Source organism: Schistocerca americana, chromosome 9 (assembly GCF_021461395.2).
Source record: "Schistocerca americana isolate TAMUIC-IGC-003095 chromosome 9, iqSchAmer2.1, whole genome shotgun sequence".
Classification (NCBI taxonomy): Eukaryota; Metazoa; Arthropoda; class Insecta; order Orthoptera; family Acrididae; genus Schistocerca; species Schistocerca americana.
Genome location: NC_060127.1, coordinates 166,724,921 through 166,745,198, shown reverse-complemented (window position 1 = coordinate 166,745,198; position 20,278 = coordinate 166,724,921). Strand labels below are relative to the sequence as shown.

Genomic DNA, 20,278 nt, shown 5'->3' with positions numbered 1-20,278 from the left:
AGTGTATTAATACGATCTTTATTTATACAGATGGCTCTAAGACCAATGACGGTGTCGGGTGTTCTTTTATTGTCGGGGCATACAGTTTCAAATACCGGCTCCATGGCCACTGTTCGGTCTTCACAGCTGAGCTATTTGCCCTCTACCAGGCTGTTCTTCACATCCACCGCCACCGACATTCTGCTTATGTCATCTTGTCTGATTCTCTGAGCGCCATCCAGAGCCTCAGTGATCCGTACCCGGTTCACCCTTTCGTGCACCGGATCCAACGCTCTCTTCAGCAGCTGGTGGACGACAGTTCTCCGGTTAGCTTTATGTGGGTTCCTGGTCATGTCGGTATCCCTGGGAACGTAGCTGCAGATGGCGCGGCCAAGGCTGCGGTCCTCCAGCCCCGGACAGCTTCTTGTTGTGTGCCTTCATCTGATTTTAGCAGGGTCATTTGTCAGCGCATTTTATCGCTGTGGCATGCCGATTGACCTACACTTACTGAAAACAAGCTTCGGGCCTTGAAACCTCTCCCCACGGCTTGGACGCCCTTCTCGGCGGGAGGAGGTCGTTTTGGCCCGGTTACGGTTTGGACATTGCCGGTTCAGCCATCGCCATCTGCTGACGGCTGCGCCGGCGCCGTTCTGCCCATGTAGGCAATTGCTGACGGTACGCCACATTTTAACGTTCTGTTCGCATTGATCTTAGTGTGCCTGCCATGTACTCTGGATGACATTTTAGCGGATGACCCAGGAGCAGCTGCTCGCGTTCTTAGTTCTATCCACTTGACAAACCTGTCTAAGGACATTCGATTATGCTGTTTTCTTTTAATCCTTTGCCTGTTCATGTGTTGTCCGTTTTAGTTGCTGTTTTAACCTTGTGCCTCGCAGTGGATTCATAACTTAGTATAGGCGCTAATGACCACTGTAGTTGTGCGCCCTAAAACGACAAGCAGCAGGATGTCTCCCATTGCATGATACTGCCCCCACAAACCTGCGTCGTTGGCACGGTGCACATTTGTAACCGCCGTTCGCGTGGATAACGGCTTTTGTCGAGCCGACCATCGACCAAGTGTGGCTGAAACGTGACTCGTCCGACGAGGCGACACGTCTCCATCGATCCACAGTCCAATCTCGACGCTCCGCTGGCCACTGCAATCGTAGCTGACGATGTCGTGGGCCAACACGTGAACACATAGGCGTCGTCTGCTGCAGACCCCCATGTTCAACAGCGTACGATGAACGGTGTGCTCTGAAACACTTATGCGTGCACCAGCATTGTACCGGAACTCTTTCGGGAGACACAGTACAGATCACCACCTACCCTGCTCTACAGAGCAGGCAAGCCTCCAAATTTCACGTTCCGTCAAGAGTCTGGACCATTACCGCCCAGTAGTAGTTTCACTGTCATTCTACAGTAGCACTTGAACATTCGACCACCGTTTTCTAGATACTCGTTCACAAGCTCTGGGTAGTAATACAAAGGTCACTCCAAAAGAAATGCACACTATTTTTTTAAAAACCATCTTTTATTCTACATGTTTGAAAGTTTTACAGTGTGTAGATACATCCTTTAGGAACAATATTTTCATTTCTCCACATAATTTCCGTCCCCCTCAACTGCCTTACGCCATCTTGGAACCAGCGTCTGTATACCCACACAGTAAAATTCTGGCAGCGTGCACAAGGGAGTCATCATCTTCAAACCTTGTTCCACGAAGACACTCTTTCAGTTTCCCAAAGAGATGATAGTCACATGGAGCCAGGTCAGGACTGTAAGGACGGGTGTTTCAGTGTTGTCCATCTGAGTTTTGTGATCCCTTCCACGGTTTTTTGACTAACATGTGGCCGAGCATTGTCGCGCAACAGCAAAACATCCTGCTTTTGTTGATGTGGTCGAACACGACTCAGTCGAGCTTGAAGTTTCTTCAGTGTCATCACATATGCATCAGAATCTGTGGTGGTTCCACTTGGCATGATGTCCACAAGCAAGAGGACTTCAGAATCGAAAAACACCGTAGCCATAACTTTTCCAGCAGAAGGTGTGGTTTTGAATTTTTTTTTTTTACCTTGGGTGAATTTGCATGATGCCGCTCCATTGATTGCCCCTTCGTCTCTTGTGAAAAATGATGGAGCATGTTTCATCACCTGTCACAATTCTCCCAAGAAATTCATCTCCACCATTCTCATACTGTTCCAAAAGTTCGCTGCATACCGTTTTTCTTGTTTCTTTGTAAGCCACTGTCAACATCTTAGGAACCCACCTGACACAAACCTTTTTTAACGCCAATACTTTGAGTATTCTCCAAGCACTTCCTTCCCCTCTCCCGACGTAGCGTGACAATTCGTTCACTGTGATGCATCTGTCAGTAGTCACCAATTCGTTAACTCTCTGCACATTGTCTGGAGTGTGTGCAGTACGAGGCCTGCCGCTGCAAGGACAATCCTCAATATTGCCATGCCCGCTTTTATCACGTAACCTGCTTGCCCACCGACTGACTGTACTGCCATCGACAGCAGCATCTCCGTACACTTTTTTCAACCTCTTGTGGATGTTTCCCACTGTCTCATTTTCACATCACAGTAATTCTATGACAGCACGTTGCTTCTGACGAACGTCAAGTGTAGCAGCCATCTTGAAGACATGCTGTGATTGCGCCACTCACGGGAACAGGTTGAACTAAGTTTGAAAACAAGAGGGAAGGATGTATCCACACACTGTAAAACTTTCACACCTGCAGAATGAAAACCGTATTTTTACAAAAATAGTATTTCTTTTGGAGTGACCCTCGTAATACCACTTTTGTCGCAGTCGCTTATGGCGGTAGCTTTCCCCATTCGCGGCCTTTGTCATCACTAGAATGATTCCTTACCGTGTCACACCCCCGCAACGCCAGCATCCAAGATCCACCCTCGCGGTGGGCAGTGCTCATAACGCTTTGGCTTATCAGTGTATACAGTCTAAAATCCTACTGCAAATCGGCGTTAGCGATACAGGCCTCTAATTCAGCGGATTACTCCTATTTGCTTTCTTGGGTATTGGTGTGACTTGTTAAACTTTCAAGTCTTTAGATACGAATCTTTCGATGAGCGAGTGGCTGTATATGCTAGCTAAGTATGGGTCTGCAGTATCAACATACTATAAATTATGTGTCCCTTTGGAAGTCAGATATGGAAACTGGTGAGATTGAATAAGAGCCTCTGACCGTCCTTTTCACCAAACTGTCGTCTTCTAAAGTTGTGTCCCCTGCGCAGAAGACAGTTCTTCTGTCGTGGGATCTTCTTCGGCGGAGACTGCTATGCTGTCAAAAAAAAAAAAAAAAAAAAAAATAATAATAATAATAATAATAATAAGAGAGAGAGGTCATCAGTCCCCTAGAACTTAGAACTACTTAAACCTAACTAACCTAAAGGTATCACACACATACATGCCCGAGGCAGGATTCGAACCTGCGACCGTAGCGGTCACTCAGTTCCAGACTGTAGCGCCTAGAACTGCATGGCCACTCCGGCCGGCTTATTATTCAAATGTTCACACATTTACACTGTCTTTTAAAACACTCGACATAGCTTTCTTAATTGTATGGTAACTTTTCCATCCAACTTCCGAAATATGATTCACATGTCCTGCTTTCTGGTACACACTAGACACAGTGAGTATTACATATTCACAACTAAGTTACACCCGATATAGAGTACAACATGTCTGGCTCTGAAGAACACCCGAGACAAAGTGACTATTACAAATTCACATCTAAGTAATGCACGATACTGAGATGCGTATCTGACCCTCCAGAAAGCCTGAAACAGAGTGACTAGCGACGTACTTCGTCGCCCAGGTGCACCAAACTGACTTGAAGGCGTCAGAAGCACTTCGGTTGCAATGTCGTTACTCTTATGTTTCTCAAAACTAGTGAAATTTAATAAACAAAACCAATAGATTCGTAGGGTAACCATGAGAGATTGTCACACTAAAAACTGTGTTAAATACAATGAAAAGTATATAAGTAATTAATAAGAGAAGTTAGACGTTTTTTTGCCTAGCGCCCGAACCTACCGACCAATCAGAAGCAATCATGCAATGTAGGCTTTCACGGCCGGTATTGTCTTCAGTTGAAACTTCCGGGCTGAGAAGCGGTGGTCGATGTATAAAATTTGCACCTAACGTTTCATCTCCATCTGCGGGAGACATCTTCTGAGGTCGTCCGGCTACTGCCTCTGAGGCACCATGTACTCTAGCATTTATAGAGCGCATAGAGGGCACCACCATTCGTCACGTGATGCCGACGGTATGCCTATCCTTGGAAAACGTCATCATTCTCGATTAAGAGTAATCGATTGTCATTCTGCTGGTGCAACGTCTGCATCCATATTTCGTCCAACTTTAAAACTTCCTCTTTTCTATTAAAATTGTTATGGTGTTTGTGAATTTCTATATCTTCTCTACACATGCGAGCATGATAATGGGATGTTCGACATCCCCTAGCAACACCTGGGGCACACAAAATTCCTTGCAGTTGTGGACAAGTTTATATTGGAACAACGAAAAGAAGTGTAAACACCCGCTTAGCCGAACATAAAAGAAACTGTCGCTTAGGACACATCGAAAAATCGGCCGTAGCTGAGCATGTTTTTTGAGATGGGAATCACGAAATTAAATTTAATGAGACAAGCGTTCGAGCACGAAAATCCCATTATCATGCTCGCATGTATAGAGAAGCAATAGAAACTCACAAACACCATAACAATTTTAATAGAAAAGAGGAAGTTTTAAAGTTGGACAAAATATGGATGTCGACGTTAAGCCAGCAGAATGGCAATCGATTACTCTTAATCGAGAATGATGACGCTTTCCAAAGATAGGCATACCGTCGGCATCACGTGACGAATAGTGGTTCCCTCTATGCGCTCTATAAATGCGAGAGTACCTGGAGCCTCAGTGGCAGTAGCCGGTCGACCTCAGAAGATGTCTCCCGCAGTTGGGGATGAAACGTCAGGTGGAAATTTTATACATCGACCACGGCCTCTCAGCCCGGAAGTTTCAACTAAAGAATCAGAAGCAAGTTCAGTACCATTAGTGGACTCTCCCACAGGACTGGTACGTACTGAGCCATCTGTCGCTTGTACCTCACTCCACTTTTGTACCATATGCTACCTCACGTTTATCAAACTGCATCAAGGCGAGCTTCTAGCAGAACAAAAAAGCTGGCGGTCACAGCCAGGAATATCACAGCACTCTGAGAGGAGGATGGGATGTGTCCAGCCTTCGCCTTTAGAACTGCCTCAGCTCTGCAAGGGACACTTTCCACGTGGTGTGTGAATGTCCACGGAGGAAAGTCAGCCCACCCTTCCTCAAGAGCTGAGAAGTTAGTGAAGTTGGACACTGAGGGCTGGAGCGAAGCGGGCGTTCTAACTCACCCCTGAGGTATTCCACTGGATTAACGTCAGGACTCTAGTTAGCCCACTCCATTTCAGGAATGTTATTGGCCACGAACCACTACACCACAGATCCTGCTCGATGACAGGGTGCACTGTCTCGATGGTACAAAAAGTAATTGTCTCCGAACTTCTCCTCTACTATCTTAGAAGAAAGATTAAGGAAAGGCAAATCTACGTTTCTAGCATTTGTAGACTTAGAGAAAGCTTTTGACAATGTTGACTGGAACACTCTCTTTCAAATTCTGAAGGTGGCAGGGGTAAAACACAGGAAGCGAAAAGCTATTTACAATTTGTACAGAAACCAGATGGCAGTTATGAGTCGAGGGACATGAAGGGAAGTGGTGGTTGGGGATGGAGTGAGACAGGGTTGTAGCCTCTCCCCAATGCTACTCAATCTGTATATTGAGCAAACAGTAAAGGAAACAAAAGAAAAGTTCGGAGCAGGTATTAAAATCCATGGAGCAGAAATAAAAACTTTGAGGTTCGCTGATGACATTGTAAGTCTGTCAGAGACAGCAAAGGACTTGGAAGAGCAGTTGAACGGAATGGACAGTGTCTTGAAAGGAGAATATAAGATGAACATCAACAAAAGCAAAACAAGGATAATGGAATGCAGTCGAATTAAGTCAGGTGATGCTGAGGGAATTAGATTAGGAAATGAGACACTTAAAGCAGTAAAGGAGTTTTGCTAGGAATCAAAATAACTGATGATGGTCAAAGTAGAGAGGATATAAAATGTAGACTGGCAATGGCAAGGAAAGCGTTTCAGAAGAAGAGAAATTTGTTAACATCGAGTATAGATTTAAGTGTCAGGAACTCATTTCTGAAAGTATTTGTATGGAGTGTAGCCATGTATGGAAGTGAAACATGGACAATAAACAGTTTGAACAAGAAGAGAATGGAAACTTTCGAAATGTGGTGCTACAGAAGAATGGTGAAGATTAGATGGGTAGATCACATAACTAATGAGGAGGTATCGAATACAATTGGAGAGAAGAGGAGTTTGTGGCACAACTTGACCAGAAGAAGGGATCGGTTGGTAGGACATGTTCTGAGGCATCAAGGGATCACCAATTTAGTACTGGAGGGCAGTGTGGAGGGTAAAAATTGTAGAGGCAGACGAAGAGATGAATACACTAAGCAGATTCAGAAGGATGTAGGCTGCAGTAGGTACTGGGAGATGAAGAAGCTTGCACAGGATAGAGTAGCATGGAGAGCTGCATCAAACCAGTCTCAGGACTGAAGATCACAACAACAACAATGCGCAGAACAAAATGCTGTAAAGTGTGCTCACATCTGTACACAGTTAGCGTTTTCTTAACCACAATATGGGAACCACACCTTAACTACAACATCCCCATAGCATAAGTTCACCCCATTCACACCTCATTGTTGGCACTACATGTGGGGACAGGCAATCTCATTCAGGCATTCTCCAAACCCGAACTTTTCCGTCAGATTACCACAGGGTAAGAGCGATTCAGTCATTCATCATCCAGTGGCGTCACTCTTTTCTCCATCCAAGCATTGCTTAGCAATGACTGCAAAACTTCCTATACACAGTCATTGTGCTACCTGGGGCTACACTGGACTCGCATTCGGCAAGACGACAGTTCCTGACTTAGGTTTTCTGTGTTGTTGTGGTCTTCAGTCCTGAGACTGGTTTGATGCGGCTCTCCATGCAACTCTATCCTGTGCAAGCTTCTTCATCTCCCAGTACCTACTGCAACCTACATCCTTCTGAATCTGCTTGGTGTATTCATCTCTTGGTCTCCCTCTACGATTTTTACCCTCCACGCTGCCCTCCAATGCTAAATTTGTGATTCCTTGATGCCTCAGAACATGCCCTACCAACCGGTCCCTTCTTCTTGTCAAGTTGTGCCACAAACTCTTCTTCTCCCCTATTCTATTCAATACCTCCTCATTAGTCACGTGTTCTACCCATCTGTTTTCTGTACGTTCCCTAAATTGCGTCAGGCAGATACTGGGATGGTTCCTTTGAAAGGGCACAGCCGACTCCCTTTCCTAATCCGATGGGACTGATTACCTCGCTGTTTGGTTCCCTCACCCAAATCGACCAACCATCTATCTGGAGTACTGACAGAAGTTTCAGCTCACTCTTTTCGTGACTTCATGTAATTTTTCATAACCATCCTCCACAATAGTCGACGGTCCCTGTCTGGCAGCACGTTTTTTTTTGCCTCGTGTTGGTTTATTGTGGTTGTCCCTTCACGTTTCCCCTTCATAATCACCTCAACAACTTTGAGTTCAGCAGCTTTACAAGGGTTGAAATATTCCTGATGGTGACATTCAGTAGCTAGTCCATGTTCGAAGTCACTTAGCTCTCGTGACCGACTCAGTACACCGTTAATGCTCCTCTGCTGAGAACACAGTACTTCCCGCCTCCTTTTCTACTGACAGGTCTGACACTAGTGACCAGTTCTGCATTACACAGGGGTGTGTGGATACTTTTGATCAGATACCATTACTATATATCTAAATCTATATGGCCATTCTGCGGTTGACAGACACATGTTTGCCAGAGGTTTTTTTTTCTCTATTGTGATTTCATTCCCCTGCCCCATATGGGTAGGGGAGAGCTGTCAGTGGCACAATCCGCCGCTTTTCAGCTGAGTGACACGACAACTAAAACAAGAAGAAAATGTTACATACATAAGGTGATAAAAAAAGGGGAATATAAAACAGAGTAATGGGAGAAAATGGAGGTAAAGATACACTGACATGGAGATGTTCATGGGAGACAGTTAAAAAAAGTCACCAGAAAGCTAAAAAAACACAGTTGGCGATTCTTAAAATACAGAGAAGACACTGAATGCACATGCACAGGTTAAAACTCGGCCACAGTATTAGAAACGCTCCAGAACAACACACTTAAAACCCACTTGGAGCACACACGACGAAGAATAAAACTGCCAGGTGGGACCTGCCGAGGGAAAGGTCAGAGAGGATGGAAAAGGAGGGGAGAGCATGGGGCAGCTGGGGAAGCGGCAGGATGAAGAGAGGAGGGGCAACCGTGGGTCCATGAAGAGGCAGGAGACACATGGGGCAGGAGAGGAAAAGGGAAGACAGGGCAGGAGGGAGCGCAGAGACACTGAAAGGGGGCACAAGAGATGGTGGGGGAGTAGGAGGGGGAAGCCGCTAAGGGGCAGGGAGGGGGAGGAGAGGGAGCCCGGAGGAGGAGGCAGGAAGAGGGGGTTAGAGTTGGCAGAGGATTCATGGGACCTCTTTCAGGCTGTTTCTCAACCGTTCCACTCTCGAGTGTGCGCTCTGATTTCTCTTTTTTTTTATCACGATTGTGATTTCTCCCTGTGTAAATGTCAACAAAATACAGGGTTTATCAAAAAAAATCATCCGATTTAAAAATCATAACTGTTATGTTATTTGAGATAAGTTCATGAACAACGTACTTTCGGAAAGAGCAAACTCTCGAGTTTTACATGGTTCCCGCCAGGTAGCAGCAAGTGTCCGCCCACTTCAGTTCTAGAAAAAATGGTGCCAGGCCAACAGAAAGCATTGTGTGTTCTACGTCTTGCGCAGTGCAGGTCAGTAATAACTGTTCAGCGTTTGTGTAAAGGCAAATCGCCGGGCCGTCCCCGAGTGTCTGACACAGAAGTAGAACACATCCGCCGTAGTTTTACAAGGAATTCACAGAAATCCGTTCGCTGTGCTGCTCAACAGCACAACATCCCCTCGGTGTCCATCTGGCGTGTGTTGCGTAGATGCTTAGACATGAAACCGTACAAAATTCAGCTACTGCATGCTCTTCGTGAAGATGACAAACAATATGTGGAGTTCTGTAATTTTGTTCTTGGCATGATGTAAGATGGCAGATTTCTTCCATGCTTACTGTTCAGTGATGAGGCAACATTCCATTTAAATGGAAAAGTGAACCATCATAATGTGAGAATATGGGGTACAAACAACCACATAAAGTTGTACAAAATGAGATGGACTCTCTAAAATTCAATGTCTTTTGCGCAGTTTCACAGAAAAAGGTGTATGGTCCATTTTTCTTTGCCCAGAAGACTGTTACAGGAAGCACATATCTTGATATGCTTGAGAACTTTCTTTTCCCACAATTGGAGACTGATTCGAACGACTTCATTTACCAATAGGATGCGGCACTGCCATACTGCCATCTGGAAACGTCAAAATTTTAAATCGAAGAATTACTGAATGATGGCTCGGTTGCACTGGACCAAATGATTCAGCCTTACATTACTGGCCTCCACAGTCATCAAACCTGACTGTATGTGATTATTTCTTGTGGGGGCTTATAAAAGATGCTGTCTATGTGCCTCCATTACCAACAACAATGAATGAACTGAGACTTAGCATAACAGCAAAGCTGTGGAAGCTGTAACTCAAGACATACTCGCTGCAGTATGAGAAAATCTGAATACCGCATTGACAGGTGATGTGCATCTCAAGAGCAGCATATTGAACCCTTCGTTGTATATGTTTATTGTTGTTGTTGTTGTTCTTGTGGTCTTCAGTCCAGAGACTGGTTTGATGCAGCTCTCCATGCTACTCTATCCTGTGCAAGCTTCTTCATCTCCCAGTACTTACTGCAACCTACATCCTTCTGAATCTGCTTAGTGTATTCATCTCTTGGTCTCCCTCTACGATTTTTACCCTCCACGCCGCACTCCAATACTAAATTGGTGATCCCTTGATGCCTCAGAACATGTCTTACCAACCGGTCCTTCCTTCTTGTCAAGTTGTGCCACAAACTCCTCTTCTCCCTAATTCTATTCAATACCTCCTCATTAGTTATGTGATCTACCCATCTAATCTTCAGCATTCTTCTGTAGCACCACATTTCGAAAGCTTCTATTCTCTTCTTGTCCAAACTGTTTATCGTCCGTGTTTCACTTCCATACATGGCTACACTCCATACAAATACTTTCAGAAACGACTTCCTGACACTTAAATCTATACTCGACGTTAACAAATTTCTCTTCTTCAGAAACTTGGCCACTTCCAGTGCATTTTCTGTTGCTTGTTGAAGATCATCTTCTGTACAGGAGACTGGGCACAGTCAACAGTGAAGCTTGTGTCAAACTGTGTCCACACCGAATATCATTTGGATCAGTGTATCCCCATCTTGCCAAGTTAACTTTTGATCGTCCAATCCAGATCTCAGTCGATTCAGGGACTTCCAAGTTGTCCATTCCCCGTCATGGCCTGGAGGTAGAGCTTCAACAACTCTTTTCCAACTAGGGGGAAGGTAAGTCATAGCCCTCCATAGTTGTAACCTAGCTTGTTCAGCAGTGGTTCTAACTTCCTTTGATGTCCTAAGGAAACTGTTCCTTGACTTCAGTCGTTGCATATGCATTTCACACCCATACAAAGGATGGGTAATTTCCTGTTCCACTGCCTTCCTTTCCTTGTTCACAGCTATCTCTCTTCGAACAGCTGTTGGTGCGATTCCTGCAAGGTTGTAAACCCATTCAACTGGAGCGGATTTCAAGCAACGTGTTATAATTCTGCAGGTTTCGTTGAAAGCTACATCAACCTGTTTGGCATGAGTTGAATTATACCAAACATGACAGGCACACTCTGCCACAGAATAGCATAGTGACAATGTTTCAGTCTGACTACCCCACTGTGATCTGGCCAGTTTTCGTAGGAGACTGTTCCTGGAGGAAACTTCTGACTTGGATTTCATGCAGTGCTTTTTGAAAGTTAGAGATCTGTCAGGTGTCACTCCTAGGTACACTCCTGGAAATTGAAATAAGAACACCGTGAATTCATTGTCCCAGGAAGGGGAAACTTTATTGACACATTCCTGGGTCAGATACATCACATGATCACACTGACAGAACCACAGGCACATAGACACAGGCAACAGAGGATGCACAATGTCGGCACTAGTACAGTGTATATCCACCTTTCGCAGCAATGCAGGCTGCTATTCTCCCATGGAGACGATCGTAGAGATGCTGGATGTAGTCCTGTGGAACGGCTTGCCATGCCATTTCCACCTGGCGCCTCAATTGGACTAGCGTTCGTGCTGGACGCGCAGACCGCGTGAGACGACGCTTCATCCAGTCCCAAACATGCTCAATGGGGGACAGATCCGGAGATCTTGCTGGCCAGGGTACTTGACTTACACCTTCTAGAGCACGTTGGGTGGCACAGGATACATGCGGACGTGCATTGTCCTGTTGGAACAACAAGTTCCCTTGCCGGTCTAGGAATGGTAGAGCGATGGGTTCGATGACGGTTTGGATGTACCGTGCACTATTCAGTGTCCCCTCGACGATCACCAGTGGTGTACGGCCAGTGTAGGAGATCGCTCCCCACACCATGATGCCGGGTGTTGGCCCTGTGTGCCTCGGTCGTATGCAGTCCTGATTGTGGCGCTCACCTGCACGGCGCCAAACACGCATACGACCATCATTGGCACCAAGGCAGAAGCGACTCTCATCGCTGAAGACGACACGTCTCCATTCGTCCCTCCATTCACGCCTGTCGCGACACCACTGGAGGCGGGCTGCACGATGTTGGGGCGTGAGCGGAAGACGGCCTAACGGTGTGCGGGACCGTAGCCCAGCTTCATGGAGACGGTTGCGAATGGTCCTCGCCGATACCCCAGGAGCAACAGTGTCGCTAATTTGCTGGGAAGTGGCGGTGCGGTCCCCTACGGCACTGCGTAGGATCCTACGGTCTTGGCGTGCATCCGTGCGTCGCTGCGGTCCGGTCCCAGGTCGACGGGCACGTGCACCTTCCGCCGACCACTGGCGACAACATCGATGTACTGTGGAGACCTCACGCTCCACGTGTTGAGCAATTCGGCGGTACGTCCACCCGGCCTCCCGCATGCCCACTATACGCCCTCGCTCAAAGTCCGTCAACTGCACATACGGTTCACGTCCACGCTGTCGCGGCATGCTACCAGTGTTAGAGACTGCGATGGAGCTCCGTATGCCACGGCAAACTGGCTGACACTGACGGCGGCGGTGCACAAATGCTGCGCAGCTAGCGCCATTCGACGGCCAACACCGCGGTTCCTGGTGTGTCCGCTGTGCCGTGCGTGTGATCATTGCTTGTACAGCCCTCTCGCAGTGTCCGGAGCAAGTATGGTGGGTCTGACACACCGGTGTCAATGTGTTCTTTTTTCCATTTCCAGGAGTCTATTTTGGAGTCTCATAGTGGTCCAGTTCGACCCCCAGTCACACCATTGTCAGCTTACGAGTGGCTTCCTTGTTTCTCAAATGAAAAGCACACACTTGGGTCTTTGAACGGTTTGGTTTAAGCTGGTTTGTGTTGTAGTATCTGGATAGATCTTTAAGGGCATTCATGAGGCTGTTCTCCACTGATCCAAGATCTGTGCTGTAGGTGGCTAGAGTGAGGTCGGCAGCATTTAAGAAGCTCTTGGTGTTTGGGGATATCGGTTGGTCGTTCGTGTATAAATTAAAAAGAATTGGAGCCAAAACACTTCCTTGTGAGAGGCCATTCTTCTGTAATCTCCATCGACTATGCTGTCCTTGAAAGTCGACGAAGGACCTGCGATTCTGCAGAAGGGAGGCGATGTGTCTGATTAGACCTAAAACCTTTGGTCAGATTGTAGACCTTGACTAGTAGTAGATCACTGATGGTATCATATGCTGCAGATAAGTCGACAAATGACACTCCTGTCACCTTCCGAGCTTCAAAGCCATCTCCTATAAACTGTGTGAGTTTTAGCAATTGTCCAATACAGCTTTTACCTGCACAAAATCCAGATTGCTGAGATACAAGTGAGGGGCCAATTGCAGGTGATAGGAATTAAAAATTCCAGCATTTTGTAAAAGTCACTGGATCTCGACCAACGCGAGCAGCAATGTCGCGATATGATAAACCTCAATCGCGATAGGCTACAATCCGACCTTTATCAAAGTCGGAAACGTGATGGTAAGCATTTCTCCTCCTTACACGAGGCATCACAACAACGTTTCACCAGGCAATGCCGGTCAGTTGCTGTATGTGTATGAGAAATCGGTTGGATACTTTGCTCATGTCAGCACGTTGTAACTGGTCTAAAATTCTTTGGATAATTTCCTTCTTTGCCAGGTTTGAGCAAAGCAATCAGTCGATTCTTCCGCTATATGTTTGGAATTTGGTTTCTGCTTACACAATTATCTAAAAGCTGGAGAATCGATTTCTGTGGGCGGCGACTGTCGACTGCTACGGTCGTAGGTTCGAATCCTGCCTCGGGCTTCGATGTGTGCTATGTCCTTAGTTAGTTAGGTTTAAGTAGTTCTAAGTTCAAGGGGACTGATGACCTCAAATGTTAAGTCCCATAGCGCTCAGAGCCATTTGAACCATTACTTCGTACACTACTGGCCATTAAAATTGCTACACCAAGAAGAAAAGCAGATGATAAACACGATACCACAGTTCATCAAGAGTAGTGATTGGCATATTGTGACGAGCCAGTTGCTCGGCCACCATTGACCAGACGTTTTCGATTGGTGAGAGATCTGGAGAACATGCTGGCCAGGGCAGCAGTCGAACATTTTCTGTATCCAGAAAGACCCGTACAGGACCTGCAACATGCGGTCGTGCATTATCCTGCTGAAATGTATGGTTTCGCAGGGATCGAATAAAGGGTACAGCCACGGGTCGTAACACATCTGAAATGTAACGTCTACTGTTCAAAGTGCCGTCGATGCAAACAAGAGGTGACCGAGACGTGTAAGCAATGGCACCCCATACCATCACACTGGGTGATAAGCCAGTACGGCGATGACGAATACATGCTTCCAATGTGCATTCACTGCGATGTCGCCAAACACGGATGCGACCATCATGATGCTGTAAACAGAACCTGGATTCATCCGAAAAAATGACGTTTTGCCATTCGTGCACCCAGGTTCATCATTCATTGAGTACACCATCGCAGGCCCTCCTGTCTGTGATGCAGCATCTAGGGTAACCGCAGCCACGGTCTCTGAGCTGATAGTCCATGCTGCTGCAAACGTTGTCGAACTGTTCGTGCAGATGGTTGTTGTCTTGCAAACGTCCCCATCTGTTGACTCAGGGATCGAGACATTGCTGCACGATCCGTTATAGCCATGCAGACAAGATGCCTGTCATCTCGACTGCTAGTGATACGAGGCCATTGGGATCCAGCACGGCGTTCCGTATTACCCTCCTGAACCCACCGATTCCATATTCTGCTAACAGTCACTGGATCTCGACCAATGCGAGCAGCAATGTCACGATACGATAAACCTCAATCGTGATAGGCTACAATCCGACCTTTATCAAAGTCGGAAATGTGATGGTACGCATTTCTCCTCCTTACACGAGGCATCACAACAACGTTTCACCAGGCAACGCCGGTCAATTGCTGTTTGTGTATGAGAAATCGGTCGGAAACTTTGCTCATGTCAGCACGTTGTAAGTGTCGCCAATGGCGCCAACCTTGTGTGAATGCTCTGAAAAGCTAATCATTTGCATTTCACAGCATCTTCTTCCCGTCGGTGAAATTTCGCGTCTGTAGCACATCATCTTCGTGGTGTAGCAATTTTAATGGCCAGTAGTGTATTTAAGCCAAAGTGGATTTGCTCGGTTCGTATATCATCCAAGCCAGCTGATTTGCTATTTTTCCTTTGTTTGATAGCCTTCTGTAGTACTTCGATGCAGGATGATGATGCACAGGCAACACTCTTCCTGTAGTTTACGGGCAGTTGGTTTGTGGGCGTGGAGCTTGCACCAGACAGCATCCCAGCTGAGTTTCATCAGCTCCAGATAAGCCGAATTTTATGGCCAAAGCATTAATGTAAGTTCTCTGTCACGCTCATCACTGCAGCATGATTCAGACCTTGTCACATCGACAGTTATCCTATTGGAAGATGCCATCACTGTCGAGGAAGACATCAAGCATAAGTGATTCCAGGTGGTCCCAAATAATGTTCACATAGTCCACACTCTCACGGTGCCTTCGATTGCCACTGCAGATCCAATGGAAGCTGAGGAAATATTCCCCATAACATAACAATTCTCCCACCAGCTGCTTCTGTGGGGTACTGCATGTTTCGACCAGCCACTCTCCTGGGTGGCTGTGAATCTGGACACGACCATCGACCTGGTTTAACAATAAATGGGATTCATCTGACGAGGCAACACAGTTTGATTGATTGACGGTCCAATTATTATGACCCTATGTACACTACAATGATAATTGACGATGTTTTTGTGACAACTTGGGAACATGTAAGGGGTTCTCTGCTGTGGATCACGACGTTCAGTACTGTGTGCGGAATGGTTTGCTCCATTGTGACTGATCACCATTCTCTACTGGCGATTAGCTTGAAGGATCTGTCAAGCTGTTCAGTGAGATGGGCTCTGAGGCTTCAGGAATATGATGTCACAACGGTATACAAAAGTACATGCAAACACAAGGATCCCAACTGCCTTTCAAGGAATCCTTTGGCAGAATGCAGCAGTGTGGATGGAGTCTCAGTCATCACTGCATTAAATTGTATTGCTGCTGAAGAGAGAGAAGATGCAGCACTGCTGAAAATGCTGGAAACACTGATGGAGGAGAAACTGACCAAAGAAGAGTTTCAATTAATTAATGGAGTCCTGTATATGAGGAACTATGATCCAATGGGGTGGAAATGGTTTCTTGTCATCCCAGCTCATCTATGGCAAGTTATCCTGCAGTATTTACACAGTACTCCAACATTTGTTCAGTTGAGATTTGTGAAGACTATTGACAGAATCAGACACAGGTGTTACTGGCCAGATCTCTACCAATACATTAGAAACTATGTGAACTACTGTGTGGAATGCTAATGATGGAATCACATGCTACAATCAACCCTGGGGTGTCTGATATTCATTCCACCCGCATTAGTCCCATTCCACCCAATTGGACTCAAACTCTTGGAGAGAATTCAAAATTCAACAAATGGGAGTCAACGGATAGCGGTCTGTACAGGCAACCTCACACACTATGCTGTCACTAAAGCTATAGCTATGCTGGGTGCCAAAGCCACATAAATTACAAAGTTGTTTGTAGAAGACATCATTTTGAAGCAAGGAGAACTCCAGTCATGATCATTGATTGTGAAAAAGTTTTCCAGTCAAAAGTAGTGTCAGGGGTAACCTAATATGATGGCAACTGTCTACCCGCCAAAGACAACTGGCCTCACAGAATGATTTAATAAGATATTTGCAGATATGTTCCAAATGTTCACTGATGTCAAGCAGAGAGACTGGGGCATGGTACTGTCCATTGTGACATTTGCATGCAATCCAGCAAAGCAAGACACTAGAGACAAATGCCCTTTTTCTGCTCCTTGATCATGAGGCAAAAGTGACAAGTGAAACACTATTCTCATTTCAGCTGGAAGATGTTCAGCTGAGTAAGTGAATCATCTTACCACCAGGACCAAAGAAGCAAGACAGCTGTCTCGCATGCGGATCTTAAATGAGCAGGAGAAAAACTGAGTGTACCAAGTGTGCAGTACCAGCTAGTAAGATATACCCTGGGAGACTTGGTATGGCCTTTTATGTTTGTGCAGAAAGTAGGACTTTTCAAAAAGTTAGTAAAGCACTACTTTGGACCATATCAATCCTTCATTACTTGTTAGACATCAAACACGTAGTCAAGGATTATAACCCTACATCAAGAAGACGAAAGGGCAGAGATGTTGTCCATGTCCTATGTATGAGTCCCTACTACAGTCCAGAGGTGCAGGTCAGTGATGGGAGGTGCAAGGAAACTGAAGACCCACTTGAAGGTCATGAAGCTTTAATATGAGGGGTTTCTTTCTATGCTCATAATAGTGAAGAGGATGTAACAACATGACCAGAGTGCAAGGATCTAGTAGTACCTCCATACAGATTGCTATTGACAAGATTTAGGTCCAGAGTGCTATAGTTGGTTCCAGTAAGAACCTCTGAAACAGTGGGTCACTGTTTCTGCAGGAGTGAGAGCAATTCTATGACCAGTATAGTGTGATGATTAGCATAACTGAGTGGTGTGTTTGGATTGCCTGTTCGGAACTAGCCACCAGCAATTATTTGTTATTCATTAGTTGTCATTTCTGGAAGTTCTTGAAATACCTTAAGTTTGTAGTGTTTGTATATTCTGGAATATTCACTTTTTATATAAATACTTGCATTCTAGAACTTCTTATTTTTGTATAAATAGCTATAATCTCTGTCTAGGAATTCAGTTCTGTTGTGGCTATATATTGGTGTCAGAAATAAGTATGCTTTCAGTTCTAAGTGCTGTACTTCGTTGGTGGTGCTGGCTTCAGATTTGTAAGTAACTGGGGATTCCGTTTGACAATATTATCAAACAACTGAACTAATCAGTCCTAGCAAAATATAAAGTGACAAGTTTTTGAGAACCACTTTACCACGCTGCTGTATCAGCTGAATTATGTCTTCGTGGGAATATGAGGATACCACAGTCAAAAATGTTGGCTGCTATCTAAAAAAGAAAATAAGTCCATATATTTGTTTTAGTAAAATACAGTTATTTTAATTTAACATTTTATTCATTTTTCTGTGTTTATGATCAATAATTCTATTTTCAATTAATTACAAATCAAAACCTAGACATCACAATGCTTCTATCCATTTTTATGAACTAAATTTTGATCATGTTGAAAACATGTATGCAAATGTCTATACAATATATAAATTTTGTATGAGTTGGTATACAAGAGACAAATTTTACAGATTTATTCCATATATTTTACCAGAAGTATGCAAGCAACGAGTAACATCAAAATTGACAGTATTTCCCGTTAATATTCGTCTTTTATGCATTTTCATCTCAAAAAATTTTGCACGAAAAGCTATAGTAAATCTGACAAACTTATTCTCTTTCAAATACTTTTCCATAGCAATGAACAGTAATTTGGGAAATAATATCACAATGTACACATCACTGCACACTTCGTGCTAAGTAACTTATAAATACTTGTACAAGACTCATGTATGTGGCTAGGATGCATAACTTTACCTGCTTTGTACTAATAATGAGTGTTACTGTTTCTGTAAAAGGCTGCAACAAATACACAGTGCTGTCCATAAGCATCTCTGGAGTTTCAAAAGAAATCTGCACAAAAATTAAGACTTACAGAAAATCGATGCATGGCAGTACAAAGAGCATCTCTCCAGGCTCATAACACACATCACAGGTGTTAAATGTGGACATAGTTTGTGATGCAGGAGATGTCAATATGTGCTTGCGATTGATTGAAATTGCTGCTGGTACAACAGCAATGCATTTTGGAAATATCTTCATTGCATTGTGTTGCATTGCCTATGTGTGAACTATTAGGTTGGTGCATAAGTTCGTAGTGTTTTTACCTAACTTTAATGAACAAAACTGATATACATAATAGAGACTTTAGTCATCAATAATAATTATTACTTCACTATTTACAAAAGTCTGCCAATGCTGGGGTAGCTTTTTGATTCCACAATTATAGAAATCACGTGGTTTTGAGGTGAAGGACTCGTCAAGCCATGTTCGGAGCACATTTTTGTGCAGAAAGGGAGTTCCTTCAATGTTATTTGATAGAGAGTAGAAAAGGTGAAATCTGAGAGTGCAAGGTCAGGTGAATGAGGTGGGTGTAGAATGACTTCCCAACCCAACTCCTACACAGTGTTTTTTGACAGTTTATTAGAATGTGGGCAGACCTTACCACGGAGTACATCTGCATCTACATGGATACTCTGCAAATCACATTTAGGTGCCTGGCAGAGGGCTTATTGAATCACTTCACAACTCTCTTTTATTCCAATCTCATATAGCATGCAAAAAGAATGAACACCTATATCTTTCTGTATTAGCTCTGATTTCCCTTAATTTATCACAGTGATCATTCCTCATGTAGGACACTGTCAACAAAATATTTTCACATTCAGAGGAGAAAGCTGGTGATTGGAATTTCATGAGAAGATTCTGCTTCAATGAAAAACACCTTTGTTTTAATTATGTCCACCTTAAATCTTGTATAATTTCAGTGACACACTCTCCCCTATTTTGCAATAATACAAAATGTGCTGCCCTTCTTTGAACTTTTTCAATGTATTCCATCATTCCTATCTGGTAAGGATCCCACACTGTGCAGCAGTATTCTAAAAGAGGACAGACAACCATAGTGTAGGCAGTCTCCTTAGTGGCATCATTTCATGCAGTCTTCCTGGTTGTTGTTCTTAAATTGTGTCTGTAAGATGTCTCAGTTGTTGACAGCCGTGGTGGTTACACCTCACTGAAGTAATTCGTAGTACACCACACCAATGCTGTTCCACGAGATGCAAAACATTACCTATTGTGGACGCAGGCAGGTCTTTGTACCAGAAGGTCGCTGCTTTGTTTGGGTTCAACCATTCTTTTCTTTTCCTTATGTCAGTATAAAGACACCATTTCTGATAATAAGTAATGACTCAGGAGAGAATCATCAGGAGTGTTTAGGAGCCAATTGATGAAGAACAAGTAGAAATGCACTCACTAATTTTTGTGATTTTGGGTTAGAGCACACGGTACCCGTACACTCAATTTTGAATATTTCCCATTGCATGCAAATGTCATAAAATGGTAGAATGGTCACAGTTCATCAAAGTTGCTGGTTCTTGGGTACACTGACATGGGTCATTGTGGATTAATGTGTTTAAATGAATTTCATCAGATTCCAATAGTCTTCCTGAATTTGGAGAGCCACTAATGTCAGAATGATCCTCCTGAAAAAGAGAAAACTATTTTCTCTCCATGCTCTGTGCAATGGTTTATCCCCATACACATTACAAATGTGTCTGGCTGCCTCCGCTGCTGTCACCCCTCTGTTGAAGTCAAACAGAAGAATACATTGGAA

At 44.6% G+C, this 20,278-nt stretch overlaps 1 protein-coding gene across 2 annotated transcripts in view; it reads left to right on the top strand.

Annotated features, from left to right (window-relative positions):
* Nucleotides 1-20,278, top strand: part of LOC124550610 (probable 4-coumarate--CoA ligase 1) — a 565,543-nt gene that overhangs the window by 413,301 nt on the left and 131,964 nt on the right. The gene's annotated exons all lie outside the window — the stretch shown is intronic.